Raw genomic sequence first — 9109 nt, forward strand, 5'->3', positions numbered from 1 at the left:
ATGAAGATCAAGAGATCATTACACTCCCAGCTGTTATCAATGACTCTGCCATTCCAGCCCAGCTCAGTGCCTTTTCAAAGAGGTGACCTGCATGTATGAGTAATTCTTCAAATGACGACCTACAAACATGCTCCACAGCAAGCAATCAGTTACGAGAACTTGCAACAAAGCCTCATTGGGCATCATAACAACTATTCCTTGCTTTCCAAAATTATAGCATCAGAGATTGGAGCAGGGGAAGGGTCTGGCATCTCATAAGACACTGTTGGCCCGGGCACCAAAAGTTACAGGCAAACTCTTTATTCCCTTTCTGGAATAAAGCCTGCCAAACCCTTCCAGTCTACAGAGGGGATCAGCAGGGGAGAAGCACCCCATTTTTGAGCTCTTACCAAGCTAGATGCAGGAAAGCACTGAGCAGTGCCCAGCCCTTCTGCAGAGCTGGACTCATACAGACCAACCAGCAAGACCTGTCTCACTTTTCATCTTGCATAAGCATAGCTTTTTAAACATATTGAGAATAGGAAGCGTCCAATTTCTGTATTACCAACCCTCAAATCCTCTTCCTGTGCAGTTCTGGGCCACAAAAACTAGATTTTCCTTTCCCTATTGGAAAAAAGCAGAGGGAAAACTACTGTATGGCAGCTAAGAAAAAGCTCATTTTACACTCCCCAGTCACTAGTACGCAAAGTGCTAATCCCTGCATTCCCTGATTGCATTATCTAATGTTTCCTCAGTAAAAATAAAAATACCATCTCTCCTCTACATGCATGGAAAGGACATTTTTCTTCGTTGCTTGCAGTTTATTGATTTTTCAGCTGTTCAAGTATAAGTGAATCTGTAAGACCTCACCTCTAACCACTCTGCATGTGCTTTATGTTACAGAGCAGTTTAAGGCAGTAAAATGTCAACATAAACAAGATAAACCAGTGACTGTGACATGTTTCCCCACGGGCAGGGAAGCATTATCAGCCCCTGGCGCATTTTCCATTTGCTCTGAAGTACCATGAAGAAAAATCAAAACTTTTATACAGCCAATGCTTTGTAACTTATGATTAGTATTGATTACTTTTAGAAAACTCAGGGTGGATGTATATATCTATATCTGTTTCTATACAACAAGGAAAACAGCATGGATAGGGCCTGTGTTGAAATCTAAAGGGAGATGTTTCAGGGCTGCTGATGAGAGCTACTACAATGTGTCCTCTCCATTGCTTGGAAGATGGAGAATGAGGAATGGAGAGGTTAATTTCTGGTCTAGGATACTGCAAAGAGTCTTGTGGGGAAGAAATGCCTTCAGTGCTTCAAGATAATGGCACGAGGAGGGCATTGTCTGAAGCACAGCACAAAGCAAGAAGGAGCACTGCCAGACGCTGCCTTTCCCCTGTCCCGCCAGTCACCCTCACAATGGCAAACCCAACCCTAGTGAGCCAGCTCAGCCTCCCCACCACAGCCCCCAAAACACAGCACCTCACCTCCCTCAGCCCCTGGGGCAGGATTACCCCTTCCTACCTCAGCGAGGTTTCTCTCCAGGCCTGGTCTTAACGGTCTTGGTTGCAACCTGACACGAGTCCATGTCAGCAAAACCTCAGCACACCAAATCCCACCATGGTGCTCTGTGACCCAGGCATGCTGGAAGGGGCACAGCAACCACCCCACAGCCCCACGCTTTCCTTCTTTCCATCTGCCAGAGGGAGGAAAAGCCTCTCTTCAGGGCAATTTAAGCGAGTGGGGTTGGGTGCCGACTGGCCCAGCTGCTCCAGGCCTCCATCCCCACCGCTCCTTCAGGAGTGCTTGACAAGGACCAGTTGGTTTTAGTTACAACTAAATTAGTGCCAGGGGAAAGAGGGGACGCATTTTCATCAGGATCTGGCTGTGAATCATTGGAAGATCCCCATATCCTAGATAAGCAGGTTCCACAGCTGATCCTGTCAAGCCAGGCTACCCTGGTACAGTCCCAAGAACAGATCAAAAATAAATAAAAGTTTCCTTTCATTTTATCTTTACCCCTGAGGGGCTTCCATGATGGTGGCCACCTTTTCTGAAGTGTTTTCTCCTGCTGGGGAAGCTCAAAGAAATTCCTTCTCCCTTGCTGCACCATGCTGGCATGGCAAGAGTGCCAGGATGCTGCAAGGGGGACTGGAAAAAAAAATTAATAATAAAATGGTAGGGTTGAAAATGGCTGTTTTTAAGTATTTCAAAAGAATTAGAAAGCTAAATGCTGTTTAAAAATATATCGTACTAGTTTTGTATCAATTACCAACACATTTGTGTACCTAACATGTCCAGAAGTACTCCCCATTTTCCTATATGTTTCTGTAGCTTTATTTACAATATTCCCTTATGTGCTAATTCTTCATCATCATGCAGTGCAGTTTTGATTGTGTTTTATTACTTACAACATACGTTTATTCAAATAGATTTTAAAGCAAAACATCCAGTAATGGTCTGTTTCCTCTCAACAAACCTGGCACTGGCAGGCCATGGACCCAAGGGGGAATCCACAAGGAGCGAGGCAAAGCTGGAGGTGCTGCCGGGCACGTGCCCCAGCACCATGGAAACCCCAGGGTCCTTTTTTATATTAAAGGCCTCATTAACTTCCTCGTCCTGGCCAGGCCCTGGGTTGAACACGTATAGCTCCCCCATACATTCTTCTCTCATTTCAAACACAGATGACATTTTTAATTTCCTTCCAGCAAATTGCTCTGCTCTTCTTCTTTAATGCTTTTTTTTTTTTTTTTTTTTTTTTTTTTTTTTTTTAAATTAATTGAAAAACAGCTGCCACTTTTCATCCAAGAGGTGGTTGTATTTTGATGCCAGATTAATACCTCGATCCTACACACTTATCAGAACCACTGGAAACCCTACCTGAAGGCAAAGCAACTTGCTTACAGCTGAAGAAACGATAGATTTTGCAGCCTACTTGCAAGGAAATTCTGAAGTTTTGTTCACAGCAGAAGAGTATAATGCAGATAGAATTTACAATGACAATAGACCACACAATTACAAACTACAAATTTTAAATAAATTTACAATTGCAATAAACCACAATTTATTAAGTATGTTACCTATAAAATATTTTACATGCAGAATAAATGATGTTTCAACTGGAAAGATTTATAATATGGTTTGATGGCTCAGACTATTTAAGAGGCAATCTAAGCAAGCAGTGATTGCACAGCCATTGCCTCTAATTTCAAAGACATTAAAGTTTTCCTGGCCTCTTAAAAGTTATTATTTGAGTTAAAAACCTTATCAGAATAACATGCTTGGGAGATCACATGGAAACATATTTAAATTAATGGTTCAGACCACCCCTTTTTTCTTTGGAAACTGACCCCATACTGTAAATTCTATCTCTGCCGTGCAGTGCTTTACTTATAGCATCTGAATAATGGATATCATAAACAAGCATTGCAAAATGAAAATTCGGTTAACAATATTATGGAGCTTCCATTCACAAATGTAGTTCATGAGTAGTACACATTTTACGGATCTTACCACCAAGGAAAACATTTGCATATCTCATCACAGAGTTCTTCCAAGAGCCCGTTCTGCATTTCTTATCTCAGGGCTTTTATAGTAAGAAATATTGCATTAGGCCCGGTAATTTACATTTTGCTGATAAAATTCTAAATACATATGCAGCAGCTCTTTATTGACTGCCTTCACGATATAAATTATAAACTTGGGAGTAAATGCATTAGGACAAATATTGATTTCCAGATAGTCACTATGAGTGAGATCTTATCCTGGAGTTGAATTATGGCATCTCTTGTCTTTTATAGCTGTATTTTATCTCCCAGCTACTATACTTTCTAGCAAGTACATAAATAAATAACACCACCTCACTTCTGACAGAGAGTTCAATTCATTCATGGTAGAAATAGCAGGTATGAGCCAGTGCAAGGGTGCTCTAGGATCACTACAAATACAGACATTTGGCGATCTGCAGCTATCATAAAATCTTTTTTTTCAGCACGTTGCATCGCTGAGCATTGCAAGTTTTGCAGGGGAAGCAGCGGATGAATTCCCATGCCTCTTGGAAAATAAGTAATAGTACTGCCCTGGGTTGTCATGGAACAAATAGCACTCCTTGTTTGTTCAACAAGCCTGCTCCTGTTCAGCAATTTTCTGTTTTAACAGGAATTCTCAGCTGTTACTACACAGTGCTGCAGCTGCGCCTCATCTTGTTTCTGTGTTGGCTTGTGGGCTGTTCAAGCAATCGTCCTGCACGCTTCAGTTACGGCACCAGCTTTGGTATCCGTGTTACTACAGATGGTTGTATTATTAAAAGAAAAACTTGGTGCTTTTCCGTAGAGCTCTGTGGAGTCCTTTCATGATCAAACTTGCTTCTCAGTAGAGCTGCATGAGTTTGCAGAATTTAAACTGCCCAACCTATTTTCACCAGGAGTTTGGTATTGAAATACATGTATGCTCATAGCGATATTGAAAAAGCAAAACTGGAAATTAAGTAACAAATACGTATGTGTATATTTATGTTTGAACCATGGTCACTGACACTCCTCATGTCACACTGATGTAGAGCAAATACTGTCTGTAAGTGTCCACTGGGTGATTGCACACAGAGTGTGGTTAGGAAACGGGAGCAAGACACTGTCTGTGTAGTAAGTCGAATAGAGATCTCCAGCTGCAGTTGTGACTGGATCATGATCTGTACTCCAGCAACCTCACCTTGGAAGTGACACTGAGACCCCCAGCCAAACATCTCTGGCCAAGCTGGCCTGGAAGTACAATTGCTGCGACCTGCGGACAGGACCTATCAGCTGAAGAACTGCATGAATGCAGCAAAACCCACAATTAAAATGTGCTTCTTTCCATCAGGAACTTACCTTTATATCTTTTCCCCAAGTCCAGCCTCATCCATGATGAAGTAGGAATTAACGCCTTACAAGCCAATTTTAAAGAGGAGCTTTGCACATTTCAGGCATATTTCCGTGTTTATTTTCAAGCATTGGCTTTTTTTCCTCCCCCTTTTTTATTTTTTAAATTTTATAAGCCCATTTCAAGATTGTGAGCTTGAGGCAATGCAATGAAGGGGACATTGTATTCTGCATCTGCTAGAGCAAGATAACCACCTACCAATGAGACAGAGGCAAGCCATGGTTTTCACGCGATAGTTTTCATGTTTATCCTGCTGCTGCAATGAAATGCTGCTTTTCCTTCGCAGGCAGCAAGGACAGCAGCTATTTCTATGTTTATTTATTTTTCCACTTTCCAACCAGTGCAACCTCATCTCTAGCTTTTGAGACTGAGCACTGAGAACCCAGTAGCCTCTGCTCAGTCCTGCCACCAGCACAGGAGCAGTCAGTGCGCCTCCAGTGAATACTCAGCGTGCCTAAGATATGGAAGAAATGTTAATGAAATGAAATGAAACTCTGTATTTCTCTGTAGACAGCTCAGTAAAAGCTAATTGCTAGATGCCACATTTCTTTCAAGAACAGAGATCTGCTTTCTCTGATAAGTAATTTACTAATTTAGGATACGCTTTTCTTAACGAAAGATCAGTAAGATCTTAAGATCTTACTGATGATTTAATAACTCCAGTTTAATTGCCCTTTCAGAAATATGTTTAAATATTTATTTTAAGAGCATAATACAAATTGATCACAAGCCCAAATTTGAAATACTAGCCCAAAAGAAGCACATTGGATGCTGTCTGATTTTTAAAATAAAAATGCAGCCACAGCAGGGTTTTTGCAAAGCCCTTCCTGAGACTGAGCAAGAAATGGCTTATAAAAAAGGAGCAGGCTGCAACCCATGATCTCACAGCTGCAGAACATAGACACGAGAAAGGCAAAGGGCCTTGGAGGGACACACAGTGATGAGACGACACAAAGAGAGTTTCCTCCACAAAGAGGATGACTGCAGTGCATCAGGCTGCTGGCTCACAGGTGGCTGGAAGAAAAACTCATGAATCCGACATACGCCTTAACTCAATCTCTATTTTAACCGATTATATTTGTCAATTCAATCTGCTTCCTGGTAGTCAACAAAACCCAAGCTGTTCCAAATATTTATTAAAAAATAACTGCAAAGGGAAAAATCAATAAGCAGTCCAATGGGAGATTTATTACAGTTTTAACAGGTAAAGGGAACAAATCTTCTTCATGAACAAAAAATAGCAATAGGAAGTATACTGCAGATTTATTAATCAAATGACAAAGTGGAAACAGTATATGCAATATATATTCATATATAAATATACCAATTACATTCCTCTTAAATAGATTAAACAACATTCATTAGCAACATCCCAAAAAAAATTCTTCATGGCAAGAGATTAATCTTACTTCATAGCAATACCATCTCTCCATAAGTTCACATCCACTACAACAATCTCAGGGTTTGGGGCTAGACTCGGTATTCAGGACAGATCAAATCCATAGCAAGTGATATAAATCCTATTTATAGGAGGTCAATGCTGTTTCTGAGACTTAAGGCAGGGTATGCAACAGGTGGAATTGGCAGAGTGTAGTTTAAGCTGTGGGATCTCCTTGAAAGCTCCAATTTGGATTAAAGCTAGATTATCATGGGGAAACAGACTCTGCTCAGGATTCACAGTTTAAGACACACTTCCCTTTTTCTGTAAACAAATGTTAACAAAATAAACTTTCTGTACCCTGTTAACCATTTCTTAACATAAAAATAAGGAGCTGCTCGGGTAGTCTTAAAATAATTCAGTATAAAAATCTATTCTATCCTATCCTAAGTACTGTCTCTGTATCAAAGTGCTAGCAAATGGCACAGTGTTTTCTGTTTGAAGCCAGCATTCCCTGCTCTTAATGTTTTGTATTGCAGATCCCAGCCCCAGCAGGACTTCGCTCAGGAACCCAGCCGTGACGGCTGAATCATCCCGCTGGGACTCTGAAAACACTTCTGAACGGGTTGTGCTGGGGCGAGCTCTCGGTGCCGTCTGATGGCTGGAGCCCATCATGGGACCCATCCCCAGCCCACAGGGTGGCAGCAGGGCCCCCACCTCGCAGCAGCAGACGTTTTGTCCCCTGCAAATCCAGCAGAAGAGAGGCAGGTGCCCTGTCACTTTGCATAGTTCGGTTCAGCAGGGACTCCATGAGCCCCTGGGAGATGCTTGTGGTGCTCCTCTTGCTCCTTTCCCCACCAGACACCAGCAGAGGCTCCCACTGTGTGCCTGTTTGGGACCTCTTTGGCTTACCCAGCTTGGTTCAAACACTCGCTGGCTGTTACTTTGGAGCCCAAATAAGAAATAGTGCAAATCCAAGCTTAAAGAAAGGAAAAATACCGCATTGCCTGCATTAAACATTCAGTTATAAAGGCAAGGATCCATAGGATGAAACCCCAGCGGTGGGGGATTATGAGACATTTGGCAAACTTGTAAAGGATCCTTCGTGATTGTCTGAAAGGAGTGTACTTGGCTTGGGTTGGTGCTGAACAGATGAAATTATTTGCTAATGTGATTCTGACTAACGCTGCTGTGGCTAATTAGAAACTAATTTGAGGACTGGTCACAGCACAGGGGACAACTCCCTGGGCGATGGCAGGAGCACTGACTGCAGCTGCAGCTGCCTCTCTGCACTTGTCTTATCCTAGTTTGACTCAAAACATCCTTGTTTGCACAAAATGGTGTGAATTTGTCCAGACTGGTTTTGCTGGAAGGCAAACAGACCATGTTATTTCCGAGGGTCAATATACCTTTATTTGGCCATGCTCAGGCAGATCAAGAGGCCAAAACAGACCTCAGCTTGATTCCTATTATGGGATGCTGGCTGCAGTGCATTTTAAAACAATAATCACCCGATGTTGCGGAGATGTTCAAGTCTGAAAACGTCATGAAGTGCCAGGGCGCCCAGCAAAGACAGAGACCTGCTCACATCACAGCAACCTTTGCCACGGGGCAGCACACACGCTGCGCTGAAGTAATGCACCATGCAGTGTTTTTTGGCCTGATACATAAAGGAGCTCAATTTCTTTCAACTTTTCTTCCCCCAAAATATTCAGCAGGAGGGACGTTCAGCAACAGGATGCTTTCAACAAGCAGTGCAGAAATGGCTTACCTTTGCTCAGGATTAGGCACTTAGCCTGCCTATGGATTTTTGTAAATCCTGCCTGCTTTCATCTCGAGGCACCTGTGTGCTACCACAAAGGCTCTCGGCAGTTCAGGACTCAGCCCTATGAACCTGCTCTGACTGCAATCAGTACCTTAAGTCACTGGGAGAAGGCTGCACTCTTTGATCAGGAGCAGGCCGGCTGCTGTACTTATAATACCCACGGGGCTCAGACCTGCTCCCACCCCTCGTGCAGCTCCTGCTGTGCCCCCTGGTACGCTGGCACCAAGACAGGCTTGCTAGCTTGAAGACAGAGCTGCACCAGGGGAGTTTTATCTGCTGATTTAATGGGACTGTTTCAAAGCAGGTTCCGCTCATTTAAAACCGTAAGGAGTTGAATTCACAATGAGTTGAAGAAAAAATAAAGTCATATTTACAGACAGCAACCAGTCCCCCTACACACACTTCAGTAAAGAAGCAGCCTTATCTCTGCCCATGTGCTTGTTTCTGATGCGATACTGGCCTTCCCAGCGCTTCAGGACATGGTTTTCAATGACAAAGAAAACGGAGTTCAGGTTTTAACTGAGACCTGATGCATGAATATGCTTATGTAGCTATCTTCTCCCAGCTCCCATGAATTAATCAATGCTTCACCCATGAACAAAATGGAATAAAATTCTCCCCTCTCTTCCCCCATCAAATTCATGTTATGTGGTGGGCAAAAGGGAAAATAGTTAGAACAAAAACTTCCTTCCCCTTCTGCCTTCATGGCCAAGTGCAAACATCACCGGAACTCAGTTTTCCTCTTTTATTAAAAGCCTGCATCTGCATTAAGTGGATAGGACTCTGTTATGTTCATCTTTTTTATGATGCTCATGCAGAAGGGACCTCTGATAGATGTTTGGAATGAATGCAAGCCGTGGCAGGACACTGCCTAAATTAGAATCAGGCTCCAAGTATCTTCCTGCAATTAGATTATGTCATGTGCTATATACTCTTATTCATGGCCTGGAAGGAGAGTGCAAGGGTACTTAATATCTGTAGAGATTCAATTAAAATGAGCACAT

Source organism: Aythya fuligula, chromosome 13, assembly GCF_009819795.1.
Source record: "Aythya fuligula isolate bAytFul2 chromosome 13, bAytFul2.pri, whole genome shotgun sequence".
Classification (NCBI taxonomy): Eukaryota; Metazoa; Chordata; class Aves; order Anseriformes; family Anatidae; genus Aythya; species Aythya fuligula.